Source organism: Melospiza georgiana, chromosome 7, assembly GCF_028018845.1.
Source record: "Melospiza georgiana isolate bMelGeo1 chromosome 7, bMelGeo1.pri, whole genome shotgun sequence".
NCBI classification, from domain to species: Eukaryota; Metazoa; Chordata; class Aves; order Passeriformes; family Passerellidae; genus Melospiza; species Melospiza georgiana.
The window spans coordinates 32,280,901-32,301,385 of NC_080436.1; positions in this window are offsets into that span (position 1 = coordinate 32,280,901).

Sequence of the window (20,485 nt, forward strand, 5' to 3'; positions counted from 1 at the left end):
GTTCTCCTCATGGCTAAGAGGTTTTGCTGTAATATTTAATTAAATAAACCAGAAGATTTCATTATTAAAAAAGAAAAAAGACAATTAATGAAAAATCTGACATACAATCACAAAGTAGGAACATATTTTCCTTTAGACAGATGTGACAAGACTTAAATTCTGCTTGTTTGACAGAAATAGATGCAATGTGCCCATAAATTTTAAAAGGAGAAACAATTTTGGTCACAAATGTCTTTGGAAGTCCAGAAATATTAAACATTATCTTGACTACCTAGGAACAGACATGAAAGATGAACTTTTTGTCCTACTGTTCTCCCTCTCTAGTTAATTCCATTGCCCATGAGATCATCTGAACCAGTTATTCTTCATCCAAATCCCAGGTTTATCTGGAACATATGCAGCCAGAAAGACACATTTTAGTGCAAAATTACAACATGGGTAACAGGGTTCTGGTGTTCTTTCAAAAGAATATCTTCAGCCAAATCAACAGTACAAAGTCATTAGTCTGAATTTTTCTCTAGATATTCGTAGGTGGCAAAGTTCTTTATTAAACTTCTGTATCAACAAGTGAATACTTCTCCAAAGTTATATTGTTTTTAATTTAGTGCTACAAGAGAAATCAGGAGTTTAATATTGAGCAAGCAAATAGTTTCATATCATTTTTCTTGTTTCACTGTTTTTATCAGTCAGAAAATCCAACCCCAAAGCAAACCAACAAAATCTCAAGGTTTTCCAGAAAATGCAAAGAGCGATACTGAGACTGCCCAGGATAAAGCTGGTAGGGTGGCAGGTATTGACACTTGCATTTCCCTAAATAATCCCCTTTCTTGCCTTTTGTGACAGAGTAAAATGGAGAGGCATGGGAAGTGGTAAATGATGGAATTTGCACAAAACACCTTGCACCAGCCAAAACCCCAGGTTTATAATTTCTACATCTATTTCTTTCATCAGTGTAGTATGTGGTGGTTTCAAGCAAAGTTCAGGGTTAAAATTCATATGGATCAAGAGACTGCCCAAGGAAGCTTCTGTCAGAGCTAGGAACTGACCTCTATTCCCACCACCTTTCCAGCTAACTGCCTTTTCTCTTCATCTTTCATACTTCATACAGGAGTCACTCAGAACTCCTGTAAAAAGTATGCAAGACCTCAGGCTCCATTTAAAAGGAGAATTATATTTGCTACCTGTAGCTTCTTATTAATTCTCGGCTTTCATCTAGAATCTGTCCTTCTCTGTTTCCTTGCTTATTTCTGTACCTAAACCTAGGACATAATTAGTCCTGGGGACAATATCAAGCCTAGTAGCCCTTGAAGACAATTTGCATGAGAATTGAGGCAGGTCAGAAGCATTCTTCTTGTAGGGTGTGCACCCAGAGAGTCTCATCCGCCAGGTCTGACTGAGAATTGCTTTTTCAGAGCTTGCTTTTCTCCCTAGAGACGCTTTATTTTTTTTTTCCCTAAATCTAATCTCTCACAGGTATTAAGTTTAGTTCTGCAAAACTGAAAAGTTGTACAGTCTTCTCATGGGCCCTGAAAGTAGACCTTGTTCTTGCATTTATTTATATAATCATTGTGTTGCTCTCCTGCTGGTTTCTCCAGTAACCAGACATATAAAAATGTAAATGGGCACCGATATGCTGGAGTGGTGCATCACCAGCAATCACATGCACTGCTGGCTAGATTATACCACATATTCCCAGAATATTAAATATTCCACATCCACCATATGGTCAACTTATCTAACATCCCATTTACCAAAATATAGCCAGCACTTAAAAGCAAGGACTTTTATAATTAAAGACTATGTTAATCTTACATTGCCTATAAAACAATGCACACACACGTGGTCACCCATTTTACCAAGTGTAAGTTCAGGTCCCTTGTTTCCAGACCCAGAGGGTTTTACCTCTTGTTATCAATCCCCTACAGAAATATCTTCATCAGTTTTCTAAGGTAAAAGGCACATGGTACCTCTTCATGATCAAGGTTGGTGACAAAAATTCCCATTTCTATGCACAAGAAGTATGACCTATACCTAGCATGAGTAAAAGAAGACTCAAGCGCTGAACCTCAGCATTAAAAATTTGTAAATAACCTAGCTTTACTCTGATTCAGGTTCTTCCAGTGTAGCTGGCATTTGGAGTTTCAGGAATATTTAATTATATAGAAAGCCTTAAGGGGCAATAACAAGCTGGTTTCTGAGCTAATGGGAGAGAAAAGAATATGAGATTACAATCTAAAAATTAAATAGAGGGTCATTCTTTTTAATGACTAATAACTCTCAAAGAATTTAAGTTTCAATTAAATTCTGACTCCAAAGGTATTTATGTAGTCATGAAACTATTTTTAAATATTTCACATTCAGAGTGCTCCAGATTCCTCAGTGGTTCTGGATAATATCAGACATCATTATGATATCTGAGAAAACTTGCAGAAGCACTTTTGCTTTTAATCTTTTGTTCAAAATAGTTTTTTTTTGTTTTTTCTATTGATGACTTTGGAGTTTTTAATAATTTCTTAGAAAACTATGACTGTGGAAAAAATAGTGCAAAATTTTGGCCAAACGGTTGCTTGCAATTTTAACTGCTGAATGAAAAGTGGAAGTTTGGTGACTGGAGTATTCAGTCGGGAAAATATTGTAAAACAGACAGCTAACAGGGCATCAGGGAATTATTGTCTCTCCTGGAACAAGAATAAAAAAAGGGGCTCTTTGCCCTTGCATATCTAAAGTGTTCTTTTCATAGGATTGCAGAAAAGGGAAATAGGAAATGCATCCCTTTTCATAAAGTGAACCACAGCACAGCACAATTTAAGCCACTGGGATAGGTCTAGGAATGCATAAATGTAATACAAGTCTAGGGAAATATTTGACAACATGCAGCCACATGATGCTCAGACGTCAAACCCAAACCCTTTCTCACATATTAAGCACAGAGGTTTAACAGCTAACATCTTGCATTAATTGATATAAACAGCTCAGAGGTTCTCAGGTTACAAAACATTGGGATTTTCCTGGGAAAAAAAAAAAAAACCCTGAACACTTCCAATTAGGACCCAGCTGATGCTGGAGTAAGGGAGTGTCTCATCCCACTGGAGCCTGGAGCGCTGGGATTCTCCATGAAAGCAGAGGTCTCATCTCCCCAGTGTGAGAGAAGTGACTTGCCCAGCTCAAGGCATGAGTTTCTGTTTCAGCAACTCCTCCAAAAGGACTGAACTTCCCACTCTGCTGGTGCAGCTCACCCCCAGATTACCTTGGACTTCTTCTACTCTTGTTGGAACATTAAATGACTAGGTTACCTCGCATAATGTTTTCCTCCTAAAGACTAAACCGCAGAATATTTACAATGAGGTCTTCCATTCCAGTCCAGACTGTGCTCAAACAATGGGGCCATTTTTTTCCTGCTGTCTGATGGATGCAACATATCAGGGGATTACAGAGTTCTCTTCCCAGGATAAGACGAAAATAATTCTCTTCCCTGCTGAACAACCAAAAATTATGTTGGGGGAACCCTAATCTTGAACCGATCTTGCTGATCAAAGATGACATTGAAAGTTATCTTAGAACCTGGATTGACATCTGTGGTCTGGCAGCAAGCAGCGCAAGGGCTGAAGCTCTCATTTCTCACAGCCCAACGTCCTGATGTGGTGCTCTGTCCTTTTAGGACAACTTTGTGGTGAAGGTATTGCTGCTGCAGCCATTAGAACCTTGACTTAGAAATGTGGGGTCTTGATAAGAGGTCAGAAAAGATCTCCTTATCCTCATTTCAGTTTGCTGCTTTGTTTTCAGGATGAATTGCTGTAGTTTTTGGTTGTAAGAAACTGAATTTTAATGTCACCTTTTTTGTAGGGGGATGAAAACCAAATAATTAATGCACATTCTTATTTTCATGAAATCATAATTTATTATCCAATCTTGGGAAAATTATAATAAGAATAAACCCCAAAATTATAGAAAAATAAATTTGAATCAAGAATATAACTTGTTCTAGTCCTGCTAGAACTAGTCCCAAGCATAATGACAATATTTTGTTTGACTCTTGTAAAATATCTGGACTAGATATCTTTGCTGTGTAGTCAGTATTTCAGACCTTCCCCAGCATGCTAAAGACAGAAGGCAGCATATATTTGCTGCTAGAAAAATTCTTACTGGAATATCTGTAATTTTTTTAAGAACCTGTAGTTCAGAATTTGTGTCTCTAACAAAATTAAAAAGGGAAAAGATGCACAGGAAATTAAAAATAGCTTACTCCTGTTTCATTGAGGTATATTGGGCTAGACATCATACATTTTTATAGCAAAGGCTTCCTAGACTCAGTGAGCAAGGAAGAAGAAATGACGTTTTTAATAATTGCATTTTATGTGTATATATTTATGAAATTTTATATAATTTGTCCACTTTACCAAATGGGAATTGAAGATCAGTCTGAGGTGCTAGTTAATAAAGGATGAAGCTAGGTGTTAAAATTTCAGCTAGAGGAAAAAAGCAGTTTGATGCCCCGTGGAATATTTGGAGAAAAATATGGCTCTCAGGTAATCACCCTTGAGAGTTCAGCGCTTGGTCCTTTGGAGAGTCCAGGGATGCACAGCACAGCCAGTGGTCGTCTTAAATGTAAAATATTCACTCCAGCCTGCTGCAAAGTGCTTCATCCCCTTGGCCTCAAGCTGGGATTTCTCCTGAACGTGTGTGCCCACTGTGCCAGAAACCAAGAGGGGATTAAAACCCCAGGTGGCTGAAGGCCTTCACCTCACCAGCCTTGAGGGTTGTCTTGACTCCTTCCTGGAGAAAGGAGAGTCTCAGGTTTGCTTTTTTTGCTGTCAGAGTTTGCTGTATTTCAATGGGCCACTGCCCTGGACGCCGCTGTCCAGCCTGTTGGGGCTGCAGGTGCCCAGCTCGGGATAAAGTGCTGAGAGCAGCTGGGTGCTGACAGAGCGAGGCGGTGCTCGGGAAAGGGTTCTCAGGTTTACAACCCTGTTTATCCTCCAGATTACAAGTGCCACAGTAAGGATCTAGACCTGTCAACCCCCACGAAGAAACCCAAAGCAGTCCTCAGTGATAATCTCACAGGCAGTCAGAGCCTGTGAGCAAAATTTGCAACTAAATGTGAGCAGCTCCGCTCTCACAGTCCCCTACTGCCTCCTCTTACTGGGGACACACTGCTAATGGAACACTACAGTCTAGCTTTGGGTCTTGAAATTTGAGATAGGACATTCAGAATCCATGGACTTAGAAATATTTATAAGGGTATGAGGTGAGCAGAAAGACTATAGCTCTCTGTTCAATAGATTAAGCAACACCATCCTCAGCTGGCGTACACTGGCATAACCATTTACACCAGTGAAGGGCTAGCAGGATTTGATGTTTCTAAGAAAGAAACTGCAGTTGAAATCAAAATCCAGTTAGTTAAAAAAAAAAAAAAAATGATAGTGTTTCTGCTTTTAAAGTGGTTTGTGGTTTTGGTTGTGATTTGATGCAACACAGCAGGAGAAATAACAATTATGTCTAACACACACATGCACAGGTTACGTTACATACACACAATATACACATATATTAACATAGCTCCATTTTCTTCATTTCCCACAAATTAAAGTGACAAGCTCGATGTTAGTCCTTTCTGAATTAATCCTGTCTGAATAGCATTAGTGTCATCCTCACTCTACACCACTAACCGCTAGGCTATAAAATTTATGATATAACATTCGGAATTAATCTGCAAATATATACTAATTCACACTGACCTTTTTTCAAGCTGAGGCCTTTTTAGCACTCACAGTAGGTTTAACATTGCCCTACTGAGTGTTATTACGGAGCAGTCAATGGTTCTCCATAATTACATCATGCAAATGACATTTGCTTTTTTGTTTGAGCTTATTCCCTCCGATGTTTCCTTCTTTTATCACACTCTTCACACATCTGTGTCCCTGAAATGGCAGTGTAAACTCCTCCTCTTTTGGTCCCCAAGTTCCTTTTTCTGTCTTCCCTGGCTGTCAGGCAGACGCTGCCAGCAGTTTGGGCTGGTGCGCCGGTGACACATCCTTGTGACATAGGTTATGTCGCCAGCTGGCTGGAACAGGTGTACACTGATTTTACCATCAAATGGCAACACACACTTGGCTTCCTACCAGCGCACAGGCATGAAAAACCTGTTCCCTTAAAATTTCTCCCAAGATTGATGGGCTGTTCTTTGACACAGCATCCAGCAATATTTTCAATTCCCAGATTGTTTCTCACCGTTTAGGCTCATTCAACAATAGCAGCAATGGAAAGTCATGGAGAACTTCTTGTTAGTGGAGACAAATTACTCAGTCTTTTCCTCTCTTTCTTCAGCAAAAACAAAGTACAACTTTGGCTGAAGTACCCAATTGCTTGTGAAGCATGAGTACCCAATTGCTTGTGAAGTGACACCTGTTTTTGTCTTTTAGAAAATAATTGATGCAAAGTATGAAGTAATATTTTGTAAAATTCCCATCAAAAAGGCAAGGGAGCTAACAATGATTCTGAATATCTAACTGCTTAATCCAACCAAGCTAAATCAAGGCCAGGATATGCATCAATAGCCAAATCTGGTCCCAGCTGTTTCCTGCGAGCCATGCTAGTGAAACCACTGCTCAGCTGAGGATACAAGGCAGAGACCAAATACAGAAGCTGATCTTCATCTCTCCAGCATCACCTACTGTGACGGTGCACTTAGGATAGTGCAGGACTCAACACAGCTCTAAAGTACATTTTTGAGGCTGAGATCATCTTCTTATTCTGTTCCCAGAGTAATAAGTGATGCTCTGATTAATTCTGTGATAGAAAATAATCTAATACTAAAAATATCTCAACTTCCATTAAGTCAGTTCTGCAGTCTTTAAAAATCCAAGGCAATTATACTAGGTTATACCTGACAGTATGTCTTGATTTGTGGATACTTTGGGAAACCCTTGTTCTTCACAGCTGAGGAATTACACTTTCCATTAAAAGCCATTGCTTATATTATCTTGTTAGGGCATCTCACAGTAAACACTGGATGGCAAAGCAGACTTTTTAATGACAACTAATCAGAAGGTCAATGGCTGCAAGTCACAACTAAAGAAATCAAGTTAATAAGACAGTGTTATTTTAGCCTAAAAGTAGCTGAAAAGCAGAGGTGCAGGAGGGAAGTAGTGCACAGCTCTGCTGTCGCTGCTCTTAATATTTCTTTTCCTATCAGCATGATTTTCAAATTTCTTTTCCACAGCACCTTTTTTAAATTAAAATTTTCCCAGGGAAATTGCACAGATCACATTCCTAGCAAACTGCTTATCAAATAAAATTACTTGACAATGTATTCATTAGAACTATAAAGAGACTTCCTTAAAAGGCTTTTCTATTAAAAAAAAAAAAAAGGGTATTTGTTTGTCTTAAGTATTTAAGCCTCTGTTCTGATACACAGCATAATAGGGCTGGTGCCATGGTAACTACTGTGTGGCTTTTTAATTGAACAGCTGACTTCCAGGAGTGAGAATTGCTACCTGCTTCCCTGCTTTCCACAATTTACCGAGGCTCTATCCCAAAGAAAAACAATGAATTAGTGGCTGTTAGCTCGTGTGGACTTGACAGCTATGTTTTCTCCATGCAGTAGTTGTAGTTCATACAGAAAAGGTCTGCAAAAGCTGCCAGAGTGCACACACATCCAGTGACAATAATTTTATTTGAAATCAGCTTACAATTGCCTTTTTTTAAATGCTTGGTCTGATATTAAGGACAGGAGGGGTCTGAAAGAATTCATTAAGTCCATATACAGCCTAGTATAGGAAAAGGTCTAAGTATTATTACATGTTATGTATAATTGTACTATAAAGAGGACTTTTTCCTCCAAGTAGCTAATTGGGATGCAATACTGGTTATTTTAAGCTTTACAAAAGAGTTCTTTGCATAATAGAGTGGCTGTTTCGTGCAGCTCCTATGATAAAATTCTCACCAGTCTTAAAATGACAGATGTAATATTACCTTTAATAAGTGTCTACCGATGCATGCAAATTGAATTAAATAGTGGGAGTACAAATTTGTCTGATAATTAAGATAAAAATTCATGTCAGCTTAAGCCCTGATGTATATTAGTAACCCTGTATACTGCTTTTTCTGCATTCTCTACCAATTACTTTTAGTGTCGAACTCTTGATTACTGTAATATGCAGTCCTTTAAAAATTTATAAATGATCTGTAGGAAGTATTAAACAAACAAAAGGCTTCTTTTTAAAGCACCTTCAACAAAAAAATATTATAACTTCAGAAGCACAAACTGCTCAAAGTTCAATACAACTCACATAGAAAAGCTTCTTCTCAGAGTGTAATAGAAATGGAAAATAATAGGTATAGATACAATAATAAATAGTGCGAGCAGCAAGCAATGTCTTCAGCCTGTGAAAATGGTCACTGTTTCAGAAAAGGTCTCTGTTGCATGTCAGGACAAAATTCTACCACCAGCTCAATTTTTCCACAAGCCAGTTATGAAATTTAGCTGTTTGGCTTTTGTGTTAGTCTCTCTTTGAAAATATACCTGGAACTGGAATTTCAACATTTTTATAGTTAAGAAATTCACCTAGGACATCAAACAGGCAGCTCAGGTGCTTGAACTTGGGTTTAAACAATTCCTGTAAATGTCCCAAGTCATGAGCTCCTCTTGGATAATACTTTACATGCTTTCATTTTTGACCTTAAATGCTTTCTTTGATGCAATGCACCTTATAAAAATGTTATATAAATGGCTACAACCCCTCATAAGTTGTAATTACAATAAAATGTTTTTCAACAAAACCCTATAAAATCTCTAGTAAAAAAATTCTTTATCAGTTGTTGGCATAAATGAATGTACTAAAATTGCCTGGAATATGAATTTACATTTTCTACATTTTGAATCAGGAGTTTCTTAACTAAAATATTTTTTACAGAAATGACACATCTTAAAAAAACAGAGTCTGGGGTCATTTGAGGCTAATCATTGCACTGTAGAAGGAAATTTGTGCTTGAAATGAACAGTGATCTTCAAGATAAAGAATTCAAATTCAGAACACTAAAAGCCTGATACATATTTTGGAAATGAGAAAAAATTGGAACTTTTTCCTAAAACATCTCAGTTTTATTTTTTGTGAAGACCCAGAGCCAAGATTCTCATATCTCATACCAGTGTTGCTGATGTTCAGGGCTAAACTCTGGAGAAAATGTCCATAATTGTTTTGCTGATGCAGTGAGGTGTCCCACAAGGAGAACCCACCCATTGGCTCCAGACTGATGGAAGTCTCCTGAAATTAGCTGGTCTTCCAAGTATTGCAACATTTGCAGCAAGACACAAGAACAAGACTGGATTTGGATCTTGGATTCAAAATGTGTCTACCACTTATGTTAGTATTCCTTGAGCACTAAGTATCAGAAAATGTGGCTTTGGATAAACTCATCATGGGTTTAGTCCCTTTTTGTGTAAGATTCAACCTGTATGTATTCTCCATTGATGGTTAAACACCTCTAATGAACTTTGCAGTCATGTAGTGAAGTTAAATATCTGTCAAAAAAACAAATATCACCTGGCCTGAAAATCCAGTCTCTTTTGTTTAACTGCTTTGCTATCACTGAAGAAAACCCAGCCAGTAGCTCATATAGGCTTACAGGCTACATAGGTAGAACAAACACTTTTAAAGTGGAAAACCAAACCAGACCAGAAACACTGGAAGACAGTTCAGAATCACTTAGACCCACCCTCCAAGTGAGAGCTGAAACCCACCCTTCAGCTCCAGGCTTATAGCAGAGCTCAAAATAATTTCAGACAGGTGTGCACAGCACTGCAGCACGGAGCAGCAACCACCTCTGGCCACGATGTTGCACTGAAGACATTTTTTTTTTTTTTCTTACAGGACCCTGACCTGCTGAAATCTCTGACTGTGCTCCCAGACACATTCTTGTTATTTCTCTGCCCATCTGTAAAATGGAAATGATAGTGCTAGGGATGTAATGAGGATAAATACATTAAAGATAATGAGCTGCTCAGACACAATGGCAATGAGAGCCATGTGAGTAAGCCTTGCTTAGGTTTGTGTACCTTAATAACAGTGTTCATTCTGTCTCGGCTGTAACACCGTCCTTGGCAACAATTTAAGTATTATAAAGAGTCATACTGTATAATGAGTGAGATTATAGAGCTGAATGGATTTGGAAGCCAAGACTGGCCTAATAGAGCAAATACCACAGACCCTGTCATTAACCCTCATCCACCTTTCCTGTCACACCCAGTGGGGAGGGCACTGCATCCTGCCTGGACAGCCCGTGCCCAGCCAGCCTCTGCTCCCTCTTCAAAGCCTCCAACAGCTGCAAGGAGAGAGGCAGGATCCATGCCCAGCAAAAATGGGTGAGAACACACTTAAAATATGTGTCTGACCTTATTTAAACCAAGACAAAATGTTGGCCAGGATATTTCAATATATTGATGGAGGGGTGGTGGTCAGAGGAGGTAGAATCACATCCCATGCTAAGAGATCTCTCATGAAAGAAAGAGCCCTGGAAGGAGACCTCAAAACCATTCCTGAAAATGTTCAAATACTCTATTTTTCAGTCTTTTGACATTAAAAAATATTTTCCACGTTCTCACAGCCAGTAGACAGACCAAATACAAGAAACAAGATAGGGTTTATGACTGTTTGAAGTTTCAGGAGTGAGCCTGAGTTTTACTTTACTCTTTGCAACCCTGTGAGGAGTCCCAGGCTCAGTCACTCGAGTCCACCCAAGGTTAATATGGCTTTGCAGCATGACAATCAGTGCTTCAGGCAGGTGTTGCAGCAAGGAGACAGAATTATGTCTCCTGTATCTGTGCCAATAGTAGTGAAGTGATTGCCTAATTTAGTGCAATGTCCTGATGCCTCTTGACATGTGTGTTGATTCAGTCCGACATTTGGTGAATTTATCTGGCTTATCCATTGACTATTCCAATGGTTTCCATACAATGATGTGGGGGAGAGACAAAACAACAATGGCACAAAACCAATGCAAGAAGTCAACAAGCCATAGTGCAGCAAATGACCACAGCAGGTGTTGTAAATTGGTTCCTCAGCCAGAAGGAGCTCAGCCATCATCTTATCCAAGGGCTGAAGGAAGGGACTTTTGGAAATATGGCGTTCTCACTGGCTTTTGCTGGAAAAGGACATAAAAATACCTCTTCTGGGTCAACACCAGAATGCTGGTTCAGCATTTCTATGAGGGGCCATATAGGATAATTTGCAAAAGATGTGCTGCCTTCTCTACAAGGCACCAACACACAAAAGGAGAGATTATTTTAAATGAATTGAGTACAGAGACACTGAGCTGCCCCCTCCCTGACTATGTGAGGAATAAAGTCACTGGAAGGAGCAGTCCAGGGTTGTTCCTGGTGTTATGCTCCCTATTGCCTTTCATTGACTGCAGCAGAAGCTCCACCTAATTACACCTGAGATTAATTTGTCCTCTCTGCTGTACACATAAGAGAGGAGGGTTTATTACAGATTGGTGTGTGATGGCCTCTTCTCTATACTCCTCACAACTAGGGCCTATAAAATGAGAATTGATGGCGAGAATCAAAGATTTAACATCCTGATCTTTGTTGGGCTTCTTGCCTTTATTTTTTAATGTAGTGTGGTTGGTGAGTTGATATACAGAGCTATTCAGAACTACAAATGACTATTTATCCTGCAGCCAGCTAAAAAGGTTCAAACTATATCACAAATGAGGGCACACCAGGAAAATGGCTAACTGTGGTCTTTAATTTGTAAATAATGATTTTAGTCCATGACCCTTAATAGGACACTGTCACTTGTGCTGTGATTTATGTCTAGTGTGATGACATCAGTACCAATACTGCTGATAAAAGAACACTTATATTGAAGCAAACAGGATGATGAATGGAGTACAAGTCTACTTACTCATTTCATTACTGACTCTTCTGTTCACCACAGAGCTAATGTAGCGAGTCATTGTCTGCCTTGGGAGTATTTTGCAGGTTGAATTTAATGGCACAAGTGCGTGATATGTACTTCAGTCCTAGTGCTTGAAATGGCACAATCATAGATTAAAAAAGAGATGTGTATGTGTTCAATAGTTTATGTATGAAACAGAAAATAACTTTATGTCAACTTCTTAAACAGAAAACAGCTAGAAAGTACTTTGCTTATTTTTCTTGCAGAGTTTCCAAGGTTTATGAGAGCACTTAATTCCCTAACAAGTTAGACTTCTGCATATGTTTTTTGGAATGGACAAAATTAGCAAGTAGCATAACCAGCACAGTTAAGTATGACATCTGTGCTTTTTAAAGATGCACAGTATTCTTTTTTTTTTTAATTGCCACTGCAAATGCAGAAGCATTAACATATAGCCACCTTTAAAATGCTTTCATTAGCAAATATTTGATACTGAAGCCTTTGCTGAAGTAAACGGTGTAAATGTTAACATTAACCTTAATCAGACCTATTTCCTAAGATATAAATACTATACTAATGAAAGAGTCTGCCAGCATAATCAGGAGGGCAAAGAATTCCCCTAGGACTCTTCAAGCATGTGTATGTCACCAATAATTCTGCTAACCCTTGAGTGCTAGTGACTTTGAATGTAGAGAAGGGGAGGTAAATGCAGTTTTATTAGTGCAGTTTTATTGCTATGGCCAGCTGCACTCTTTTCTCTATAAAAGGTAATTACTTCAAATAGTAACAAGCTAATTGATTGCTAATTAAATCAATTGGCACACTAACCGCTGTCAGAAAGTGACAGATTAGCTGGTCACATGACGGTGTGTTAGTAATGAAAAGTGGACATGGTCTGAGTGTGATTGACACGGCAGATGAAAAGTGATCTGGGATCTCCTAGGTGGTCATGAAGAGGGCATGGAAAACATGATTGATTCAATGGTGACTGTCAGGGAGGAAATGAGAATTGAATGGGATTCAGTGTTGCCCTGGAACCTCACCACATGATGCTCCAAGTTTTTTCACATGTAAATAAGCTAGACGGGGCTTTCTGGCAAATGAAAGGCAGGATGGGGGAGGAAAAATAGGAGGAACAGAAAGTGAAAGTCAAATCAACAGAACTCAGAAACTTTGCTTTGTAAAGGGGAAATAAACCCACACATTTTTCAGTGACTAAGAATATGCCCCTATCTCTTATTTTCATTAATTGTTTATGAATTAATTTAGGAAGGCCTTTATAAAAAATAGAACTGATTTTTGAGCATGTTGCTTTAGTTTACAAGAACTCTATACTTTATGTAACAAAGGAGAGGAAAATGGAAAGAGCTTTATGTTATTAATATTGTTCTCACACAGACAAGTACATATGCAATTATCTATGTCTCACTCTCTCTGTGTCTGTCTCTTTTAGATATTTACATATATATATAATTATATAGCAAGCGTCCCAAAACTGATTTCCTAAAAATTAGAAGATCATATCTAATATTTAACATGCTTTTATCTCCCAAACTTAGTATTGTAAAGTAGTCAGCCTCTCAAAACCCAGCCTTTTAAAATAAAATGGAAAAATATTAATTTTTTTTGCTAGAAGACATTCCATACTTGCTATATTGTTGTTACCATCAACTTGAGTAAGTATTACTGAAACACCAAAATTTTTATATAGTCTTTGAATAAGAAATAGTCAGTTAATTCTGAGCATAATAATATGCTAATAAATGGGTTAATACTCAGTGGCTCCTAACAAATGCTGACATTTAACTGTAACTGCAAAGGTATTATGCAGATACTTCTGAAAAGGAGACAATTATTATTGTTTTATTAACATCTAAGATGGTATGAGCCAGGGCTTGTGTGCTTTATTCATCCTTTCTGAAGAAAACTGGCACTGCTAAGGACGAGTGCAGTTTGGCAATGCACCCAAACCCACTCTCCCTGAGGGTGTTTCCTTCTAGGAGAACCCAGACCCAGGGGGTTGCACAAGATGTGTGGACACAGTCATTAAATCCCACCACTTTTTTAAAAGGAAATGGGAGTCTGGCCTCATCTCCTTTCTCATACTGCCCTGCTTAACTGCTTTCAGGATGGTGTGGGAAAGAGGTGCCACTAGTTATGAATGATTTTACTTTCTGCAATAAAGAAAAGAATTCAAAACAAAGATGCGCCTCTTTCTTTTGAATGCCATAGCAGCTTGTGAAGACATGGAATGAGGCCATGGCTGGGTGGGAAGAGACATTTACACCACCTAGAGCCTTCTGCTTTGGCTGACTGATACCAAGGGGGATTAGAAGGATGCAGGTGATTTTTTGTGCCTTATTTTTTGGACAGAACTTTCACCAGTGCACACCAACATCATCTCATTACAATGAGTGGTGGAATCCAGATCAAGAGAGTAAAAGCTAAAGTGCATGTTCATGTTCTACCTCCCTTAATTCCTGCTGAGTCTCCTGCGGCTGCCATGTTACCATTTTCTGCCTTTAATTTTGTTTCTTTCTTTTGTGTTTTTGAGTGGATGTGTCCTAGCATCTCTCCTCCATGCAGGTACTACCCAAGAGGAAGGGAAGAAGGACTTTCATTCACAAGAATTACAATTCATTTAATCTAAATAAGCCAAGCCCTCTCAGTTAATTTCTTTCTCTGACATGAAAATTAAAGCAAAGCGAAACATACTGGGAAGAATCCTATAGATACAAATTATCCTATCACTTTAATGTTATGCTTGAATCCATGAGTTTTTACATGAAATTATGCTCCAGATTGTGCTGTAGCATTAGAGGACTGATAGGCACCATCCTTGGTTAGGTAAAGCACACATTGTATGAATATAACAGTATGTAGCTGGAACATATTATGGGATCATTGCTTCCTGTCAGTATTTCTATTTAATTCCAGTTTATAGATTATGAAGGATCTTTTCTATCAAAGAACTTTCTACTAGGGTGAGTATAAATGGTGAAATTATTTCTTGGTATTAACTTTTTCAAGGACGTCAATTCTTGCTCTTACAAATTATCCTTGCACTTTCATGTGTATATTCTTTAATCACTTACACAAATGAAGGCAAAGTTCATGCACACAATATTAGAGACTATTTTTTCAAATACTCTTATTCATGAAGCATTTATTCATCAAGTTTCAGCCAAGTCTGTCAGACCTATAAACAAGAATGGGCATTATGCATAGTTATATGTTTTGTCATTTATCTCATCTCATGAATCAAAGCCCAGAAGTTATGAAATATATCCAGCAAAAAAATCACGCAAACATTTGGCACTGAATTTGAAGCCAGGCTAACTTCTAAGCATGGTAAAAATCAGTAATGAATCATAAAAATCTTCTCTTGAACAGTAGGGTATTACAAAATGCTCTGGAAGTTTCACAGAGAGCATTGGAATATATTTCTCAGCTTCATAATGCGTATTTTTGTCTTTTAAGGTGAACAATTAAAGTTTTTTTTCTTATACTGATGGCTTTCCCCCACCTAATCACTATGCAGTTAATTGCAGATGAAATTACCAGTCCCACTCCGAATTTGACCTGCTTCATTTGAGCACTACTAAAATCCAAAATAAAAAACTTCCCAGGTTCCTACCTCAAAAAACACAGACTTATGAGTCAAGCCATGCAGAGCTGGGAGTGGTACTGATAGAGGGAGAAGTCCTTTTGTGTTTTCCATTCAATCACCTCCTTTCTCTGGAATGTGTGCACCAAACCCTACATGTGAGTACCCACCCCATGCTCAGGCAAGCTGATGTCCAGGGTGGCAGTGGAGATCCAGAACCCCATTCCCAAGGGAAATTGCCCCCACTGCAGGTAGACCCTGGCTGGGTACCAGCCTTGCGCAGGATGTGCAGAGGTTCCTCTCTATTCCCATCTTCACAGGTTCCATCCAAGTGGAATTATCCAGCAGTGTTTGTGGCCCAGCTGCTAACCAGGCAATGTGTGTGTCCAGCTTGAAAACCACATCCGAGCCCGTCGTGGTGTGCCTGCAATCAAGTTGCATATTTGGCAGGCTGGCCAGTGCCCAGTCCTTATTCCACCAGCTCTCTTGGAACAACCAGGACACTGATTTACACATCCAAACATGACATCAGGCTCCCCAGGTAAGTACATGAGCATGAGAACCTTGACCCTACCTATTTACCCAAAATCCCAAATGAAAGTTTGTCCTGCGACTTGAGTGAGAAGCCATGTCTCTTCAAATTTGTTCCAATATTTAGAGACAACTTATAGTTAGTTTGATTGCTGCACAGGAAGAAATTGTGACAAGGATCCTGCCTTTCAGTGTGTTGCAAATGCATCCTTTCAATGAACTAACAAGGAGTGGGAGGGAAAAATATTATCCCAGCTTGACATGCTACCTCACTGATAGAAATAAAATTGAGTTAAACTTGTGTAGTTCAACTATGCTGCCATTTACAAGACAAAAATGACCCCACTTGTGGCTGGGTTATTTAAGGTCACAGAGCTCATTCTCTATAAGAACAACAAAAAACCCACTGATAAAAAAATGCAAATGTAAAAGACATTTAAATAAACATAGTAGTATCTGAAAATTTAAGGGATTTTTATCAACATGGTACCTGCTTGCCTACTTCCACACATCTAAATATCCTCTTCTGTCATTTATAAGCAATGGCTTGTCTAGTTGAGTACTTGAGAAAGATAAAACAAATCCATTAATGGTGAGAAGTCAATACAACATAAATTAAAGCATGTCAAAACCCCATGTAGACTCTCTCAGCTAAAGGGGCTGTAGATCAAATGAAGCCTTCATACCCAGATTAAGCACCTTAACCTATGCACGTAGACATCATAAGTTTTCTTTACTTGACGGATTTTTTGAGCATCCACAAACAGACAAGTTCTCTTCAGCTCATGTGGAATAGGGAAATCAAATCCTATGATTTATTTCAGAGACTTTATTGAAGCCCCACACTGATACCCTTGATACTTTTAGTGACAAAATTCCCATAGATTTCAGTGGAGTCATGTCTTTTACCTCAACATATTCGAGTTTATTTTAGCAGAAAGGGGTCTGAGGCACTGTCAGACTTCATTTACTATGTATTGTTCAGCATGAAAAGAAGGAAATAATCTGACTCTGTTTGTCTGAGTTCCAGGATTGTCTTACATCAACGGTACAGAAATATATTTTGAAAGGATTCCCAGCCATAATTTTGGGTCTAGTCTAACTTTTTTTTATTATGAGTTCTTAAAGACACAAGAGTTAGTGCTGCCTGGGCATCATTTAACATACTAAAACCATATGAAATGCCTGTGTCTGCTGGGTGAATCCCAAAGGATAACATTATGTACAGGTGGAGCTTCAATGTCTCTCTTACCCACTCTCAACCTGCTTTGAATTCTGCCATTTGCTCCCTGTTGTGAAATTCAGTTTGTTTTTTTTTTCCTTTGGATCTGATCCAAAACTCATTAAAGCCAGTGTGAATTTAAATGAATGGACTTTGCATCATGATTTTAATTAAAGCCTTTTACAAGCCCAGCCCTCTGAATGTTTCACCCGTGCTGAAACACTCTTATCTTTCCTTCTTGCTCTATTAATGACACCAATCCTACCCATCCCAGCACAGCCTGTTCAAAGACGACTTTTTCAATTACCATCAACTGCCATCTCTATGCTAATAATTCACTGATTTACATCTCTCTAGACCTGTCTCTGTGTGCAAATTAAGGTCTTGGTTTGCCTCTTTAGCATCTTCTGGTATTTAGCTATCACCTAAAACTAAGTAGGATAAAAACATAATTCTAACCTTTCCTTCCAAGCTTTCTCTTTCTCTAAGAAACATCATCATCCTATCTGCTTCAAACTTGGAGCTAACTTAGACTCATGTCAATCCCCAGATCTTTGGATGCCTGGATTTTGATAGACCTGGATGGTCTAACATTTCTGAAATACAGAATCACTCCAAGTGACTTGAGTTCTCATCATATTGCCTCTCAATAAATGCCACGTTATTTTCTTAGATCCAAAATTTATTCCACTTGTATCCAGTAAGAATGCTACCAAATCTACATTTTTTTCCTAGCCTGTTGCTTTTGACTATGCCTTTCCCTTCTTGAATAACATATGAACTGCACTTCACTTTCCAAGCCCAAGCCAACACAGGAGAGATCCCAGAGCAGTAGAGTCACTTCTATGAAATGTTCTTGTCTCTAAGGGAAATAACTTGGTGAGGAGGAGTGGAATTGGCATTTCTAATGACAGAAAATGAAACCATCACCTCTGTTCAATCCTTATCAATATCTAATTTCCTTATAGTAAATACTTTGGGTGGTTTTTCTATTAGGTGCACAGTAGGGAAATGTGCTGTGGTGAGGTTAACATATTGGCTTGGAAACAAATTTTACCATTAAGTACTTGCACCAAAACTGCTTTGACAACTTTCTTAGCAGGTGGTAAATGCAGAATAGAAGAGGATCTATTTAAAAATAATTCCACTCTGAAATGAATTGGAAAGTGCAGATACAGCTTGTAAAAACATCTATATTCACCTTATATCCTCTCCAACATCCCAGCCAGAAGTTCCCTGGTCAATGTAATATATTCCTTATCTTCTCAATTCCTAATCTTTTTTCACTGATATGTTGCAGTTTCTTCATTTTGGTCTCTCAAATACAGCATTCAGCTTTCAAGACATGGGAGCACAGATCTACCACAAGAGTATGAAGACGTTTTTTCTTTTGTTCTCTCTTTCTCTAATAACTTTTCACATTCTACTTTATCTTCTAATGTGAGAAAACTATATTAGTGTCTCCTTTTTATGCGCTGCAGACGACACTGAGAGAAGAGAAAGAAATGGTATGAAGGACTTTGCTGCAGGCAGGTCAATCCAGCCTTGGAATTGTTGGGATATATGAGTAGGGACTGAGAGCTCAGACATTGTAATGACAGGCACAGGGTGAAGTCCAGATAGGAACAGAACAGATATAAAAGCAAAATGTAATTAAGGAAGGATTATAGAAGAAAGAGACAATTACATTTTTGTACTTTCTGGTGAAGGCAGAGAAAATAGCATGGATTAGTCCCAAGCATAGAGTGATCAGCTGATGCCTGGAGTCCATGCAGCAGCTCTGCCAGCCCTGCTCTGCTCTATCCCTCCCTCTGCCACCGCTGGGCACCCCCTGGGCATCCTCTGCACTTGTGCCAGATACTGTCCTGGGTTTATGACACAGACAAAAAAGCCTGCCAAGAATCTAATGCTTGAACAGGGTCCCAGGACAGTTTTTAAAATTAGACTTCCAACAATAAAAGGGTGAGGGTGTAAATCTACAGGAAGTAGTTACTGCAGACTTTTAATGAAAGTACAACACATCAAGTTCACTAGAGATAACTGGGTTCAATGCTTGGGCTAGGAAGCCCATCATTCATGCAAGGAAGCACACTGCAGACAAATCTATTCATTCTCAGAATCAAAACATCCACAAGACAGTTTGGTGAAAGCTGTGTTTGAAAGGGGTTTGTACTGCTTTGGGCTGAGGGGAATTGGAGGAATTCTGTTATTTAGACAACTAATGGCAAGTTCCACCTGGGAGAGGTCGTCTGTTTTTTGTTTTGAACCCAGAATTCTTTGCCCTAATAGCTGCAATACATCCTATTTGCTGTGGAGCAATTTGAACAGATTGAGATAGTCTAAAAGTCAGGATGACTCAATCTTGATTGTGAACATTTGACTTCCAAGTATATGTCCTAAAGTCCTAATCTGCATAGATATGGATTTACAGATTACTGACAGAACTCCAGTGACTGGAGTCAGAAGGTTGACTCTTTTTAATTTTCTCTTCATTTAAGCTAAACTCTTTAATTTTATTTACCTTCTGTATCTGGGTAAGTGCTAGACTTCTGAAAAGCATCAGAAATTTTTAGACATTAGTGCAAACAGATTAGCTTCTGAAAATCTGGATTTTAGCAATTGGTATCCAGCCAGAATCAACCCACCACAATCAGCCTCTATCTACATGGCATTTCATATCAAAGAAATAAATTCCTCTTACACAGAGAGGGATTTGCCTTAAACAATCAAGTCTGAAAGTGGAAAGAGCATAGATTTTTGGAAAGCACCCAGGGAAGATGCTGAGCCTTTGTCCAAGAACTGAGATATGAAAGAGGAAATTCTCTCCTCTGCTTGACGGGATCAAACCTATATTGCTGCCCAGTCTCTAACTTTTAAATTAAACCACCAGAAAAAAACGTTTCAAAACCAAACCTGGAATCAATTTGACCAGGGACAGAGCATGCAGTAGTGAATAGAAAGGTAACTTTTCCCTGTCTCTTATGAGAAAGTCAACTCCTTTATTTGGAGCAAGCCATCAAGAAGTTTGTCCAATGATACAACAAATTCTCTTTTGCAATCTTCACTAACTTTTCTTATACCTGTTTTCATATTGCCACTACTTATTTTTACTATTTCTTTAATTTTCATTTATTCTTTAACTTTTTTCTTTAAAAAAATTTGTCTTCTCTAAGTGGCTTTGGTACAGTTCCTTTAACACTTAAGATTTTTACAGTCAGTCTGCATTAA